The sequence below is a fragment of the Heptranchias perlo genome, unplaced genomic scaffold (assembly GCF_035084215.1).
Source record: "Heptranchias perlo isolate sHepPer1 unplaced genomic scaffold, sHepPer1.hap1 HAP1_SCAFFOLD_43, whole genome shotgun sequence".
Lineage (NCBI taxonomy): Eukaryota > Metazoa > Chordata > Chondrichthyes > Hexanchiformes > Hexanchidae > Heptranchias > Heptranchias perlo.
This window is the reverse complement of record NW_027139442.1, coordinates 5,689,045-5,707,396: the sequence shown is the minus strand read 5'-3', so window position 1 is coordinate 5,707,396 and position 18,352 is coordinate 5,689,045. Positions and strand designations below refer to the sequence as shown.

General features: G+C 43.6%; 1 pseudogene; it reads left to right on the top strand.

Annotated features, from left to right (window-relative positions):
- Window positions 1–3,756: 3,756 nt before the first annotated feature.
- LOC137312516 (probable G-protein coupled receptor 139) lies at window positions 3,757–17,292 on the top strand (annotated as a pseudogene).
- The last annotated feature ends 1,060 nt before the right edge of the window (window positions 17,293–18,352 follow it).

The following is an 18,352-nucleotide window of genomic DNA, read 5'->3' as shown; positions in this document are numbered from 1 at the left end:
TTAACATGCAGGCACAGCAAACAATTTGGAAAGCAAATGGTATGTTAGTCTATGATGCAAGGGAGTTGGAGTATGAGAGTAAGGAGGACATCCTGCAATGATACAGGGCTCTGGTGAGACCGCATCGGTAGTACTGTGAACAGTTTTGGTCTCCTCATCTAAGGAAGGATATACTTGCCTTAGAGTGGTGGAATGAAGGTTCACTGGATTGATTCCTGGGATGAAAACGTTGTCCTTTGAGTGGAGATTGAGTAGAATGGACCTATAGTCTCTGGATTTTAGACGAATAAGTAGTGATCTCATTGAAACATAAAAGTTTATGAGGGGAATTGACACGCTAGAGGCTGAGAGGCTGTTTTCCCCTGGCTGGAGAGTCTAGTCTCAAAATAAAGGGTCGGCCATTTAGGGCCAAGATAAGGAAAGATTTTTTCACTCAGAGGGGAGTGAATCTTTGGAATTTTCTACCACAGAGGGTTGTCGATGCTCCGTTGTTGACTGAGATCAATAGATTTTTGGGCACGAAAGGAATCAAGGGATGTGGGGATTGTGCTGGAAAGTGGAGTTGAGTTAGAAGACCAGCCATGATCTTATTGAATAGTGGAGAAGGCTTGAGGGGCCCAACAGCCTACTCCTGCACCTATTCTTATGTTCTTATGTTCGTATGGGAGAGAGAGAGAAAGAGAAACAGAATTGGACTGGTACAAACTCGGATCGGTAGATTAGTCGGGTCTGGCTTTCTGATTGGGTGATGTGGGGTGTAGTTTTGAGAAACCTTTCTTCAAAATTTTAAAATAAAACACCAGTTTTTAAACACAACACGATCTTCATTTGTGTTTTACTTCTGCTATTTCGGACCTGGCAGATGCAATTTAATGCAGGTTAGTGTGAAGTGATGCACTTTGAGAGGAATAACACAGAGAGGCGGTACAATCCACATGGTACTATTTTAACTGTGGTGGAAGAGCAGAGGGACCTCGGGTGTCGGGGGTGGCGGGGGCTAGAATGCATACATAAATCTTTGAAGGTGGCAGTGCAAGTTGACAAGGCGGCTAAGAAAGCATGTGGGATATTGGCTTTGTAAATAGCGACATTGAATACAAAAACAAGGAATTCATGCTGGACATTTGCAAAATACAGGTTAGGCATCAGCTGGAGTATTGTAGTCAATTCTGGGCACCACACTTCAGGAAGGATTCCAAGGTCTTGGAGAGGGTGCAGATGCGATTTACCAAGATATCAGGGATGAGGGACTTCATTTATGTGGAGAGATTGGAGAAGCTGGGATTGTTCTCCTTTCAGCAGAGAAGGTTAAGGGGAGATTTAATAGAGGTGTTCAAAATAATGAAAGGTTTTGATAGAGCCAATATGGAGAAATTGTTTCCTCTGGCAAATGGCTCGGTGACCAGAGGTCATAGATTTCAAATAATTGGCAAAAGAACTGGAGCAGAAATTAGGAGAAATGTTTTCACGCAGGTGGTTGTTAAGATCTATAACGCATTACCTGAAAGTGTAGTGAGAGCAGATTCGATAGGAACTTTCAAAAGGCGATTGGACATGTATTTGTCGAGGATTAATTTGCAGGGTTATAGGGACAAAGTTGGGGTGTAGGATTGAATGGGATATCTCTTTTGAAGAGCCGGCACAGGCACAGTGGGCTGAATGGCCTCCTCCTGTGCTGTACGATTCTATCATTCAATGATTTTGTGTATTTCGTGGTCCTCTGTACAGTGTGTGTCTTTCTCAGTGAGGAGTAGTAATGTGTAATAAAAGTCCCAGTGCTTTGTTAACACTAAATGGTGGCTCTGAAGAAACTCAAAATTGAGTTCCGCACTTGAATCAAAATCGCTGCATTTACATTAAAATAAAATGTCTCTCTCAGTCTGTATCTCCTTCGGTGTCCTCTACGGCCGTGTGTGTATCAGCGTCAGCTCCAGCACATGTACATTAAACAGTGGGTAAAAGGGAAGGATTCATTCTTGTCATCACTGCACATCTCATCTCTTTCTCAGTGCCAGCTCCTGTACTGGAGCTGTACACAGCGGGTTAAAGGGATCGATTCACTGCCTGCTGGTAATGTGTGTGTTTACCGGAGACACTAAAAAGGCATGTCTGAGGGTTTCAGCAGCAGATGGGCAGGGCGGGTGGAACGGTCATTATTACGGGCGCGGAAGTAGGTGATCTTTGTGATGGAGAGGATAGGTCAGCTCGGGGTTGAATCGGACATCGAAGTTAAGAACAGTCGTGATTAGTCTCAGACAAAAGCCCGGGATGGGGATGCAATCAGTGAAAGGATGTGGAGATTGTGAGACCAAAGATCATGACTTCCGAATGGTTACTAGCTGAAATTGTGTCTCATTTAAAACAGGATGTCGGCCTGACAACACAAAGATATTGGAAGGGTCAAGAGAGGCGTTGGTTTTGTCAGCATGCAGCTGAAAGCTGGTCCATCTCTGTGGACTATGTGACCATAGGGCAGCATGTAGATGATGAAGAGGAGGGAGCCAAGGATTGAACATTTAGAGTCATCAGATATAACGGTGATAGGGTGGGAAGAGAAGCTTCTCCTGGCTCTGATCAGATAGGAGATTGGAACCAAGTGAGGGTAGTCCCAGCCAAATAGCCAGAGTCAGATGAATGAGGAGGTCACGGGTGAGATCAATGCAGGTGTTTGGGGACAATTGCAGGGCTATGGAACAAGAGTAGGGGTACGCGATTAATTAGACATCTCTTTCGAAGAGCCATCACAGGCACGATGGGTCGAATGACCTTCTGTGCAGCATGATTCTGTCATGTTATGTGTCTGGGGGAGTGGGTGGGTGGACGGGAGTACGGATGGGTGGGCCATGGAAACATTTAAACCCAAGACTGAGAATTTCAACTGTAAGGCGATGTGGAACTGAGAGACAGTGAGGTTCCGTGATGTCAAACATGAACTGGTGCAGGTCCGAAGGTGGAGAATGGGTGCCCGGCCAGAAGTGAACTGGAGGAATGGAGTCTGCGGGAACAGAGGCATGGATGACGGTTTCAATGGCAATGGGCTGAGGAAGGAATGAATGCGGGTGAGGGAAGCACAGGGATCAAATCGGGTCATGAGCTCAGCTCAGTTGCACGGGACCAATTTTACTGGAGCCATGAATCAAATGTAGAATAAACGGGGAAACATCTGCAGTAAAACAGTGGAGAGAGGAATGGCAATGAAGCTCGTTCAGTGTCCGTCCCCTAATATCACCAACAGTCATTTATCGGCTACAATCCTGAAAATGACCGTTAACTCTGTCAGAGACTCAAAATTCATATTTTAAATGGGAAACTGCAGGGCAGAGAGAAATGGTGTGTTTGTGTTCTTGGATTCAGTTTAACTGCGGTGAAATCGGTAACATTTAGAAATTAATGGGCAGGACTGAACATGGCCAATGCAATTATATGAAAACTGTAAATGAAGTCGCTAATTGTTGTTGGATCAGTCCTGTATGAGCACAGCTTGTAAATTTATTTCTGAGAGTGGTCTGATTAAGTAATGCCCTGGATTTTGAGATGTTTCTGTTATATCCACGTAATTCTTTACATCGGATTCAAAGCTGCTGATGGAATGTGTTTGTTCAAGGGACTGTAACTGTAAAGCAATGATCAGGGGTATAACCGTGCCCGTGGAGACTTGTCCCCTGTATAAATTAGGGGTCGTTGGAATGAATCATCTCACAGCACCTGCCGGAGCTCTGGTTTCCAGGCCAAAAGAAGTCACTGCTTCTCACTGAAATGGGATATCCAGTGATATATCAGATAGAAGATATTTATTATCCTGTTCTTGCGGCCCTTGGAGTTTCGGGTAAGCCGTTATCTCAGCTGTTAATGGTGTAAATCGGCGTTAACTGTGCTGCTGTCCTGGGCACTTCATTTCTCCCTGTGTGTTTTACAAAGCTGCCTGTTCTGTTCTATCAATTGACGGAATGTCCTGTCTCAGCTTTTTCGGTCTTGTTGGAGTTACATTATATATGTAGTGTACTTTGAATATCCATCCCTGGGATTGTTGATGGATTATTCTTTGTACTGAATGTATTGTTGAATAATGGAATGTCATTAACTTCCAAATGTTCAGCCTTGCAGCAATTGCATTATATCTGTAATGAAATTTGTATATCCAACCCTGGCATTGTCACTGGATTATTGTGCTGAATATACTGGAATCAGGTGTCTGGGCTGATAGCTGGTATCAGATCATCAGGAGCTGTTCACAGTTTCGTGCTGTGGAACTAACCTGTTCTGTAATATTTTTCTATAAATGTGTTTTCAGTGATTGATGATAAGACGGCTCACGTTACAAGGAGTCAGCGCAATGTCCTCCCTCCGCAATAACATGGTTCAGTTTAACTGGGATTTCAATGTATTTATTGGTTATCACTGTTATGAAAGATTATTTCATTGTGTGTGTATCTGACGCATCTCCAGAGGTCTGGCTACTGAACTGAGTTTTTTGCTGATTCTTTCACATCTCATTCTCTGCTTCACCGTGCATGAATTCACTGTAAAATGCAATGTTTTTGAGGTTATGTTGTATCAGTTTACACTGTATTTGATGGAATGAGGAGCCTTTCTAGTTATCTGTAAGATAAGAAGATAAGAAAATAAGATGAGAAGCAGCGGTGATGTTGGTGTTTTGTTAATTGAACAATGCCGCCATCTAACGCTGTACTTTATAATTACAGGAGAAGGAATTTCAATTGTTGAGGTGCGTCTGGAACAGGCATTCGATTCTGTTTATTCCATGCATTGTAGATGAAACGAACAGTGTAGGTGAACAGATAGATACTTGGTTGATCTGTAAAAACATAAAACTGTTCACGTAGGTTTCACCATTTAATAAACTGACAATGAGTATCGAATCGTTGGAACACGGGGCTGGTGAAGAGAATGTAGGCGCAGGCTGTTAGGATAGAATCGGAAGGAAAAGGGGGCATTGAGAAATAGAGTAGAGACTGTACGGAGAGATAGAGAGGAGAGATAGAGGAAGGGACTGAGAAGGAAAACGAGAGGGAAGGGAGAAAAGAAACGCGAGGAAGAGAGAGTGCGAGAAACACAGGGGGAGGGTGAAAGGGAGAGACTCGGAAAGAGAGAGAGACCAAGGGAAAGAAACGGAGTGAGAGAGAGGTGAGAGACAGGGAGAGAGGCACAGTGAGATGGACAGAGAGAGATACAGCGAGAGACACGTGGAGAGGGGAGAGACAGAGAGAGAGGGAGAGACAGAAAACGAGAGAAAGAAGCAGCAGAGTAAACAATTTTCGGAATGAACTGCTGAAACTTTCAGTACAATTATGAAGAGGAAATGTGAATTGAAGGTGTTATTAGGATGTTGTCAGATTGTGAGAGTTTTATTGTACTCCCGCCGGGTGGGTTTATCACTATTAGGTCCTCAGTCTGTTTAGGTGAATATTCCTTTTACTTATTTGCTGAATAAATAAACACGAATTGAAATGTATTTAAAGAATAGACTCATTCATTTTTTGACTGTTATGAATTATTACGATATTGCATCCTGAAAGCTGTCTGTCAGATTAATCCAATAAACAACGATGCTGATTTAATAAATACATTGTAATTTAAATTTAATTGAATGTGCAAAGTAAATTTATTGAACCCATTTTTACGAAACGAGCTGTTCCCTGACACCAATAACCACAGAAATTAATGGTTGAATTTATTGATTGGATTGTGTTAATGGGACCGAGAGATTAGATTTCCTCTAACACTCTGCTGCAGTCTCTCCCTGTGAATCCCAGCCCCTCCTCCCACTGCATTGAATCCTCTCTATCCTCATCCGTTGCTTCAGTTGATCCGCTTTCACAAACCATCTGCTCCTGACTCCCCTCCAGCTCCGACATATCCTTTTCCTTGTCTCCCTCCTTATCTCACTTACTGGGTCGGGCTCCAGCTGCCATTCCCGTTTAGTGCCAACCCCTGTCGGCTCTCTTAACCCGGAGGAAGAAACCAGCTGCACCTTCTCCGTCCGCTCAACTTCCCGACACTTCGCTCTCGTTCCAAGTTTGTCTGGAGCCCAAATCCGGCGTTAATCCGCTGGAATCCCGTTCGGTAAAACCCCTTCTCTTTCCCCACTGGTACGATGCCCACGCTCAGCCCTTCCAACAAATCTGGCGCTCACCTTATTCACTTTCTGTATCGATTTCCCAATTCATTATTGATCATTGTGTTTAAAAATATCTCTCTGCCCGAAAGCGGTTCCCAGGTCAGTGAATCACTTTCCACCCTTCGATGCAGCAACAAAGCTGGAAATTTCACCCCAGATCCGCTCAAACTGCTGCTTTGACTCCAGGTCTGAAAAGTAATGTCTCTGCTTCCTTTCCTCTATCTTACAGTTAACTTGGCGGCGATTGTGATCCTGTCTCGTGGAAAGTGCGGACTCTCCAAATGTATCACTCGCTACCTGGTGGGAATGGCAGCGGCCGATCTCCTGGTCGTTATCACTGATCCGATATTGAGAGGGATTAGTGCGATTTATTTCCCAGTTTCATTCCTGGACATTACTCCCGTGTGTCGTCTCTTTGACTTCTTGGTTTTTGCAACCACCGAGGTTTCCGTCTGGCTCACAGTCGCTTTCACCTTTGATCGATTTGTGGCCATTTGTTGTGAGAAGCTGAAAACAAAATATTGTACTGAGAAAACGGCGGCTGTGGTTCTGGGAACAGTGAGTGTGCTGAGCTGTTTGGAGAGTCTCCCCTGGTACTTCAAATATGAACCTGCATTTGTAATTGATAATGTTCCCTGGTTTTGTGTGTTTAAACCGAGCTTCAATACTTCCCCCGTATGGGCCGCATTTGAGTTTTTTCACCGCATTTTAACCCCTTGTGTCCCGTTCTGTCTGATTTTGCTGCTCAATGTTCTGACGGTCAGACGTATTTTAGTGTCCAGCCGAGTCCGCAGGGGACTCCGGGGCCGCAGCAATGGAGAGAATCACAAGGATCCAGAGATGGAGAACCGCAAGAAATCCATCATTTTACTTTTCAGTATATCGGGCAGTTTTATATTGTTATGGGTGACATAGGTTGTATTTTACATCTATCAGCGAATTACAAATAGTTATTCATACTCCTCCCCCACTGACCCCCTTTATATCACAGAACGCACAGCAGGAATTTTGCAGCTTCTCAGTTCCTGCACAAACACGTGTATTTATGTCCTGACCCAGACTAAATTCAGAGAGGAGCTGAAGAACGCGGTGAAATACCCACTGATTCTAATTGTTAAATTCGTCAAATTATAGGAAGAGCTGAAGAGTTTCAAGCACTAGAACTAAATCCCATTTGATATTCTATCCCCTACACTTCCCACTGGACGGGAAGTACATTTTATATTAGCAGCACCGAGCCCGGAAATGATCTTAAAACTGATTCTGATATATTTTATTGATAACCTGTCCTATTGAGGCAGGGATTGTTCTGCAGATGATGCATGAATTGTTGCTCAAAGACAGCATTAAAGAGATCAGCTGGACTTCAAATGAATGGCCGCCCTGCACCTAAAGCAAAATGGGCAAACCTGGCAATCACTGTCACTGCTGTGGGGCAGATCAGAATGTGTGCACTCTGCATGAATGGAGATACAGAATGACAGAGAAACACAGACAGACAGACGGACAGAGAGATGACAGTGTTACTTTTTGAGACCAGGAGACCCTGTGACACGCAGAGCACAGGGGAAGGGTGATACAATTTATGCAGCCGTCCCTGGGTTACTTTATTGGAGAGCCTGAGACACATGGAGCGGAGGCGGCGGGACGACAGGCTGTGGGGGGACCCCTGAGTTACGTTATGGGTCCGGTGGTACAGAGACGCACGGGGCACAGAGGAGGGGGGAGCCAGGCTGTGAACATGACCCCTTGGTTACTTATTGAGACCAGTGACACTGACACACGCGCGCGCGCGCACGCGCACGCACACACACACACAGTACAGTCAACTGACAGTTGTCCCTTATACACATATTGATGTTGAATTGAGCTGAGCTGTGCCACAAATGAACATTGGATTAAAATATTAAATTCAAATTAGTTTGCTTCAGAGCTTCAAAATTTTGCTTGTCAGAAGTTAGAGAATGGGAGCGAGTGAGAGAGGGTGATAGAGAGAGAGGGAGAGGGAGAGAATGAATGAGAGTGAGCGAAGGTGATAGAGAGAGAGAGACAAACAGAGAGAATGAGAGCCTGTGAAAGAGATTGACAGAGAGAGAGAATGAGACAGAGAGTGAAAGAGAAACAATATCGGTTCGATCCGGGCAGAATTGGCCGAACCAGGGCAAAAGATCGGGGGAATTTTAAACGTCAGTGAGTTGCACCCAAAACCACTTAAATGGTATTTTCAGCAAACTTTTACATTGGTTGAAGATTCAATTGTCCAGGATCAGGTTCTGCCCATCGAACTGACCAGTTCTCCAGGTCGACATTGCGAGATCCAACAGATTGTGCTGGTTCGGGAAGCGCTTCACATTGTGTTAGTTTTCTTTGGCACTCAGGCATCAGTGGGCACGGTTTAAAATGTACTTCCCATCAAATAATATTAATTTACTAAGTAATTGACTGGTGTACATCAACTAAAGAAATTAATTGTTCAATATGGTTGTTTAAAGTCATTTTGAGTGATTATAAACCAGGTTGCTCACAGGTGGACGACTGGAAACTCCCATGGAAATGCTTATTTTTGGTGTAAAAACCCATTTTTTGCTGTATTCATAAAACTGCACAGGTTACCAATCTTAAATACATCAAGGAATAATTTTAATGTAAAGAAAATAAAATAAGTAATTAAGTTCTATTGTTCTGCCCGATTGTGCTGGTTGATTGAAGATTATACGTTTGTAAATATGCAAATAAATTGTAAAAGGCCCTGCTCACTGGTCCGTGCTGATTCCCTGATAGTTCACTGGGTAAAGGCCTTGATACCTGGCCTGTGCTGATTCCCTGATGGCTTACTGGATAAAGGTACTGATCTCTGAGTCTCTCTCTCTCTCTCTCTCTCTGTGTCTCTCTCTCTTTGTCGCTCTATGTCTCTGTCTCTCTCTCACTCTCTGTCTGTCTGTCTGTCTGTCTGTCTCTCACTGTCTCTCTCTGTCTCTCGGTATGTCTATCTATGCCTCTCTCTCTCTCTCTCTCTCTCGCTCGCTCTCTCTTTCTGTCTCATTGTCTCTGTCTCTGCCTCCCTCTCTCTATGACTCCCTATCTCCCCCTTTGTCTCCCTATCTCTGTTTCTCTCAGTCTTTATTTCTGTCCGGCTCTTTCATTTAATTCTTAGAATCATGGAATCATAGAATGGTTACAACATGGAAGGAGACCATTCGGCCCTTCGCGGACTTGCTGGCTCTCTGCAAGAGCAATCCAAATACTCCCACTCCCCCGCCCTATCCACGTAGCCCTGATTTTTTTTCCCTTCAAGTACTTATCCAATTCCCATTTGAAAGCCCCGATCGAATCCAATGCCAGATCTTTGAAGGGAAATCAAGTGAGTCCCACTCCCTCGCTTGTTCCCCGTAACCCTGTAATTATTTTCCCTTCAAGTATTTATCCAATTACATTTTGAAATCCACGACTGAATCTGCTTCCACTGGCCTTTCATGCAGTGCTTTCCAGATCATAACGACTCGCTGCATATTTTTTTTCCTCATGTCGCCTTTGGTTCTTTTACAAGTCACCTTAAATCTATGTACTCTGGTTCTTCACCCTTCTGCCAATGGGAACAGTTTCACTCTTTCTACTCTGCCGAGACACTTCATGATATTGAATACCTCTATCAAATCTCCTCTCAACCTTCTCTGCTCTAATGAGAACAGCTCCAGTTTCTCCAGTCTATCCACGTAACCGAAGTCCCCCATTCCTGGAATCATTCCAGTAAATCTCTTCTGCACCCTCTCGAAGGCCGTCACAGCTTTACTAAAATGCGATGCCCATACCTGGACACGATACTCCAGTTGTGGCCAAACCAGTGTTTTATAAAGGTTCGTCATTGATTGCTTGCTTTTGTACTCTATAGCTCTATTTAAAAGCTCAGGATCCCGTATGTTTTCTTAACCGCTTTCTCAACCTGCTCTGCCACCTTCAATGTTTTGTGCACATACACCCCAGATCTCTCCGTTCCTACACCCCTTTTACAATTGTACCATATAGTTTATATTGCCTCCCTTCGTTCTTCCTCTGAAATGTATCACTTCACAGACTGCGTTACATTTCATCTGCCACATGCCCGCCCATTCCATCAACCTGTCTATGTCCTCGTGAAGTCTATCACTATCCTCCTCACTGTTCACGACCCTGCCATGTTTTGTGTCTTCTGCAAATTTCGAAATTGAGCCTTGTGCACCCAAGTCCAAGTCATTAAAATATCTCAAAAAAAGAAGCAGTCCTCGTACTGATCCCTGGAGAACACCGACGTATACGACCCTCCAGTCCGAAAAACAAACGTTCACCATTTCTCTCTGTTTACTAATACATGGCCAATTTCGGATTCATGCTGCCATTGCCCCTTTTATTCCATGGGGTTCAACTTTGATGACAAGCTTATTATGCGACACTTTGTCAAACGCCTTTTGGAAGTCCATATCCACCACATTAAACGCATTGCCCTCATCTACCCTCTCTGCTACCTCATCCAAAAACTCAATCAATTCTTGCTGCCGCCGATCGCCTTCCTCCACGCTTTAGAAGTGTTCCCAGCCATCCAGGACTGTCCCGGAGGCTCCAGGAATAAACGATTAATCTCCTGGACACTGCTGCGTGAACAAATCAGGGAGAAAAATCATTGGCACGTTAAAATCAATGTTTTTAAAAAAAATACTTTGAACACTTTTGTTCATTAGAGATAAAAATATTGGAGAAAAAAAAGGCTGTTTGACTGGGTGATGGGTGATTGGGACTTGGTGCGAGTTGGGATCGGACAACATGAGTTTCGGTTGAGCTGGAGTTTACGGAAGGTGGCAGATGGGAGACCGGCCAGTAGGGCATTGGAATAGTCGAGTCTGTAGGTGACAAAGGCAAGAATGAGGGTTTCAGCAGCAGATGAGATGAAGCAGGGGCAGAGATGGGCGTTGTTCCGGAGGTGGAAGTAGGCGGTCTTGGCGATGGAGCGCACATGCTATGCCTCTCTGCCTCTGTCTCTCTGTCTCTATCTCTCTCAGTACAGTACTCAGGGTGGCGCCGTCCTTCAGATTAGACGTTAAAGCGAGGCCCCGTAAAAGATCCCAAAGCATGATTTCAAAGAAGAGCGCGGCAGTTCTCAGAAGAACATAAGAACATAAGAACATATGAAATAGGAGCAGGAATAAGACAATCGGCCACTCGAGCCGGCTGATCTGATCCTAACCTCAAATCTAAAGAACACAAGAAGTGGGAGCAGGACCCGGCCACTGAGCTCCTGGGCCCGCTCCGCCACCCACAGGGCCTTGACCGATCCGAACTCAGCTTCATGTCCAATTTCCTGCCAGCTCCCCGTAACGCCTAATTCCCTTTACTTCTAGGAAACTGTCTATTTCTGTTTTACATTTTTTTATTGATGTAGCTTCCACAGCTTCCTGGGGCAGCATTTCCACAGACCTACTACCCTCTGAGTGAAGAAGTTTCTCCTCATCTCAGTTTTGAAAGAGCAGCCCCTTATTCTAAGATTGTGCCCCTAGTTCTAGTTTCATCCATCATTGGGAACATCTTTACCGCATCCACCCGATCAAGCCCCTTCACAATCTTATTTGTTTCAATAAGATCGCCTCTCATTCTTCTGAGCTCCAATGATTTGAGTCGCAATCTACTCAACCTCTCCTCATATGTCCACTCCATCATCCCTGGGATTAGCCGAGTGAACCTTCTTTGTACTGCCTCGAGAGCAAGTATGTCTTTTGTTAAGTATGGACACCAAAACTGTATGCAGTGTTCCAGGTGCGGTCTCACCAATACCTTATATAACTGCACCAATACCTCCCTGTTTTTATATTCTATCCCCCTAGCAATAAAAGCCAACATTCCGTTGGCCTTCTTGATCACCTGCTGCACCTGCATACTAACTTTTTGATTTTCTTGCACTGGAACCCCCAGATCCCTTTGTACTGCAGTACTTTCCAGTTTCTCGCCATTAAGATAATAACTTGCTCTCTGATTTTTCCTGCCAAAGTGCATAACCTCACATTTTCCAATATTGTATTGCATCTGCATCATCTCCGCCCATTCACCCAGCCTGTCTCTATCCCCTTGTAGGTTTTTTTGTCCTGCTCACACTCTACTTTCCCTCCCATCTTTGTATCATCTGCAAACTTTGATATGTTACACTCGGTCCCCTCCTCCAAATCGTTTATATAGATTGTAAAGAGTTGGGGACCCAGCACCGACCCCTGCGGAACACCACTGGCTACTGGTTGCTAGTCCGAGAATTAACCATTTATCCCAACTCTCTGCTTCCTGTTAGATAACCAATCCTCCACCCATGCCAGAATATTACCCCCAATCCAGTGATTCTTTATCTTGAGCAATAATCTTTTAGGTGGCACCTTGTCGAATGCCTTCTGGAAGTCTAAATACACTACGTCCACTGGTTCCCCTTTATCCACCCTGTACGTTATGTCCTCAAAGAACTCAAGCAAATTTGTTAGGCATGACTTCCCCTTCACAAAGCCATGCTGACGTTCTCCTATTAAGTTATGTTTATCTAAATGTTCAGTTACTGTCTCCTTAATAATAGACTTCCAAATTTTAAACGCCACAAATGTTAGGCTAACTGGTCTATAAATTCCAGCCTTCTGCCGACGACCCTTTTTAAGTAAGGGTGTTACATTAGCAGTTTTCCAATCTGCCGGGACCTTTGCTGAGTCCAGAGAATTTTGGAAAATTATTACCAAAGCATCCACAATCCCTACTGCCACTTCCATCAAGACCCTAAGATGTAAGCCATCAGGTCCAGGGGATTTATCCGCCTTGAGCCCCATTATTTTAATGAGTACCAATTCCTTAGTGATTTTAATCGTATTTAGCTCAACCCGCGCCCCCCCCCCCCCCCCAACCTCGTGCCACCTGTTTGTGCAGTGTTGGGATATTCTTGGTGTCCTCTACCGTAAAGACTGAAACAAAATATTTGTTCAGCATTTTTGCATTCTCCATGTTTCCCACCATTAATTTTCCGGTCTTATCCTCTAAGGGACCTACGTTTGCCTTAGCCACCCTTTTTCTTTTTATATAACTGTTGAAACTCTTGCTATCTGTTGTTATATTTTTTGCTCGTTTTTTTTCATAATCTATCTTCCCTTTCTTAATCAATCCTTTAGTTACTTTTTGCTGTCTTTTGAAGACTTTTCAATCTTCTATCCTCCCACTATGTTTGGCTACCTTATATGTCCTTGTTTTTAGTCGGATACTATCCTTAATTTCTCTACTTAGCCACGGATGGCGGTCATTTCTTTTACACCCTTTTTTCCTCAATGGAACATAATTTTTTTGAAAGTTGTAAAATAACTCCATAAATGAACACCACTGCTCATGTACCGTCTTACCCTTTAAGCTATCTTCCCAGTCCATTTTAATCAATTCCGCTCTCATACCATCATAGTCTCCTTTATTCAAGCTCAGTCCGCTTGTTTGAGAATCAACCTTCTCATCCTCTAATTGGATGTGGAATTTAAACATGTTACGTTCACTCATTCCAAGGGGATCCTTAACTAGGACATTATTAATTAGTCCTGGCTCATTACACAGGACCAGGTCCAATGTTGCTTGCCCCCTTGTAGGATTAGTTACATACTGCTCAAGAAATCCATCCCGAATACACTCAATAAACTCTTCCTCAAGGCTGCCCTGCCCAATTTGATTTGTCCAGTTAATATGATCGTTAAAATCCCCCATAATTATCTCTGTTCCCTTATTACATGCCCAGACTATTTCCTGATTAATACTTCTTCCAGCAGAGTTGGAACTATTAGGAGGCCTGTATACTACGCCCACTAGTGTTTTTACCCCTTATTATTCCTTATCTCTACCCAAACTGTTTCATTATCCTGAACATTTGTCCCAATATCATTTCACTGTATTACAGTGATTCCTTCCTATATTAACATAGCCACCCCACCTCCCCTTCATTCCTGCCTGTCGTTCCTGATTGTTAAATACCCTGGCATATTTAATTGCCAGTCGTTTTCACCCTGCAGCAATGTTTCTGTAATGGCCACAAGATCATACCCATTCGTAGTTATTTGTGCCGTTAACTCGTCAAATTTGTTGCGAATGCTACGTACATTCAGATAAAGAACTTTCAAATATGTTTTGTGATACTTAGTTCCTGCTTTTTCCTTTTTTAACACTTTACCTTTTACTCCATACCTTCTGTCCCTTCCTGGCACGCTTTCCTCTGCCTCTCTGCTCAGGTTCCCAAGCCCCTGCCAATTTAGTTTAAACCCTCCCCAACAGCACTAGCAAACACTCCCCCTAGGACAGCGGTCCCGGCCCTTCCCAGGTGCAGACCGTCCGGTTTGTACTGGTCCCACCTCCCCCAGAACCGGTTCCAATTTGAATCCCTCCTCCTTGCACCACTCCTCTCGCCACCTTTTCATTTGAAATATCCTGCTATTTCTACTCTGACTAGCACGTGGGACTGATGGCAATCTCCTCGCTGTCCTGGCTATATTTACCCAACAACCAATATTTAATGATTATCTACACAGATTATCTGGTCATCACCACATTGATGTTTGTGGGATCTTGCTGTGCGCAATTTGGCTGCCACCTTTCTTATATTTCAACAGTGACTACGCTTCAAAAGTACTTCATCGGCTGTAAAACGCTTTGGAATATCCAGAGGTCATGAAAGGCGATCTATAAATGTGAATCATTCTTTCCTTGCACTCACCGCAAGTCAAAATCAGGACAGATGTTTACTGGGGACAAAGTGAGCCAAACTTTTTAGATTCGATGAAATTGATATTTAGATTTCCAAGTGTGAAGTTCACTTTATGAAGCTTTGGCCTTGGTTACAATCTCTCAATGGCTCCACACGTTCATCTGAATGTCACGTTCTCTCCGCACATAACCCACAAATAGATTGATATACATTGTGTTATTTTTGAAAAGTTACTCTTGCAACGGACTAAGGGAGGAACTTGAGCCCGATCAGATGATGATTTTCTGGCATTGCTCGGCTGGTGGCGATTGGGTCCACAGCAATCCTGCCGTGCCCACCATCTTCTTTAACTTATATTATTGTATTGCTGGAAACAGCATGTAAGGGGTTAACTCAGAACACCACACAAAGTTTGCGTCTGACGAGACCGACACCATTTGTATTCCCGAATCGGAAGTACAATTTCAAAATGTTGCGGGTGACATCAAATTGGGAGGTGTGGTTAATACTGAGGAGGGCTGCGACAAAATACAGGAAGACGTTCAGAAACTTGCAGAATGGGCTTGTAAATGGCAAATGAATTTCAATGTGAGGCGGTACATCTTGGTAGAATGAATAGGAAGGCCACATATTCCTTGGAAAGAAAGAGTCAAATGGGGAAGAGGAGCCATGGGAAAAAGGGGAACAAATAAGAAATCAATAAAGTAGCAACACAAGTTACAAAGTCATTTTAAAAAGCAAATCAAGTTCTGGGGTTCATTTCTATGGGAATTGAATTGAAATCAGGGAAATCGTGTTCAACTTGTATTGAACCTTGGTTAGACTACACTTGCAGCATTGTGAATGGTTCTTGTCGCCAAATTATAAAGAGTATATAGATGCTCTGGAGAAGGTTCAAAAAGATTTACAAGGATGATACCACAACTGAAAGGTTGGGCCATTCAAATCCCACACGTTGTTTTTTGCTGATTTGAAACCTTTCCACTCTCTTAAATCTTTGAGGAGAATATTTCTGCAGGTTGAAATAGTAATAAACACTGATCCCACTTGCCCCACTGCCCCGGAAACAACTCACACAAGCCCCTTTCATAGGGCTCGTGGGCAACGAACAAGCCCCAGTGACAGAGATCGATTCCAGACACAGCTCACCCCCAACACCCACACACAGGGGCTGGAAGGAGTACAGTGTGGACATGGGACACACTCCTTCCACAGACACAGAATGTACAATCAGGAGACACATGTCCGTGTATGTAAAAGGAACAATTCACCCCCTCCTGGCAATATACGTGTGTCTCAGTGTCAGCTCCTGTACATTTACAGCACACAGTGGGTAAAAGGGAAAGTTTCCCTGAGAGATTGCAATGTTCAGTGTAACGGTTATTGAGAGGTTCAGTCCCTAAACTGGTTGAGTTTTGAGAGTCACTTTTCACGTTAAAGCGTTTAGTTCAGGTTAGGGAGGTGGGTACAATCCGTGTTAGGGACATATTCGCCCTGTGAAATGCTGAATTTTAATCATAATAAAGAGCTTTTGAATTAATAGGGCACAAGGTTTAACTGCACTGGGCTGGATTGTTTGTTTTTCTCACTCATTCACTCTGTCTCTCTCTGTGTAAACACCCCGAGGCAGTGAAACTGTCATTGACAAAGTGTTCAACGAAATAAAATCATCAGACATGGGGAATATACTAAAAACTGGGCTGGAAATGAACCTCGCTCCTCCAATAGGGCTGGGAAAAGGGGGAAATCAACACGCATTCTCGATCTGGATCTACTGTGTCTTTGTAGCAAGTTCTTGTTAAATTTGTCCTTCAAATGTATTCGCCGGGCAGTGTGGCATGTGTCAGGAGACCCTGAGACACACGGGACACCTGGTCTCATAACATAACTCATGTATATAGAGTGATATTAATCCCTGATTATTCCTGTCTCTCACTCCATGTCCAAATTTATATAGTCATAGATATAAATATATTCATTTATATACATTGATAATAATCCTTGATTATTGCCCTCTCCCACTCACTGCCCCAGTTTACACATTTAGAGATAGATTCATGTATAAACATTTATAGCAATCGCTGATTCTTTCTCTCACACTGTCCCAGTTAATATATTTATTGACATATATATTCATGTATACACATTGATATTGATCCCTTATTATTCCCTCTATCTTACTGCCCCAGGTTATATGTTTATGGATATAGATATGTTCACGTATATACATTTATATTAATGCCTGTTTATTCCCCTCTCTCACTGTCCCATTTTATATATTGACAGGTATATATTGATGGAGATACATTTATGTTAATCCCTGATTAATCCCCCTCTGCCTCTGTCTCAGCATATATATTTATAGCTTTGATACATTCATGTATATACATTTACATTAATCCCTGATTATTCCCCCTCTCTCACTCACTGACCCAGTTTATATATTAGTTGATAAATATTGATGGAGATGCATTGATTTTGATATCTGATGGTGTATGTTGATCTTTATTGCCTGTTTTCGGTCTCGTCCCACCTCCCTCGCTCCCCTTGCCGCAACTTGGGCTCAGACGCTGACCTTTCACCCCCGCGTCCAAACATGCCCAATGGCACTTCAGAGGTCAGCCTCCGACCGGAAACTGCCGGGGTGAAGATTGAAGTGGCTGGCGGTCTGCTGATCCTGGGGCGTCTGCTTTAAGTGTCCGGTGTGGATATGCCTCAACGCCTCTGCAGTTCCAGTTCCGTCCCAGCTCCCGCAACGTGGATTGGCTGAGATTGGAATTAGCAGATGTGGAGCATGCATTTTACTTCGTGCTTTTCTCTTTTATTTAGTACCTTGTTTTCGTTCTAATTTGTTCAGTGTTTGCACCCCCAATGAATTCCCATTCGTGTTCTTTTTTTAATTTTAGTTTTGACAAACAGCTCTAAAAAAATAACAGGTGTCCTGATCACTGCTGTTTGTGGGATCTTAATGTGCGCAATTTGGCTGCCGCATTTCCCTTCATTACAACAGTGACTGCACTGCAAAAGCACTTCATTGGCTGTAAAGCTCATTGGGGCGTCCTGAGGTCATGAAAGGCGAAATAGAATATTGGTTCTTTTCCTTCTTTATTTCTCTGTCCATATTTCCCTGGTGCTGATCTTCCCCACTTTTTACATTTGTTCATTAACTGATTTACTAGGATGATACAAGAATTGAGAGTTTATACCTATCACGAAAGATAGAACAGGCTGAGGGTCTTGTCTCTAAAAAAGAGAATGCAGAGGTCGACAGATTGAAGACAGAGATAGAGAGAGAGAGAGAGAGAGAGGAACAGGGAGAGAGATAGAGACATGGAGATAAAGAGAGAGGTCAAGAGAGATGGATACCTACAGAAAGGGACAGACAGAGACATTGGTAAAGAGAGAGAAAGACAGAGGGAGAGAGAGACAGACAGACAGAGGGAGAGAGACAGAGACAAAGAGTCAAATCATATCTGCTATATCACCAAGAC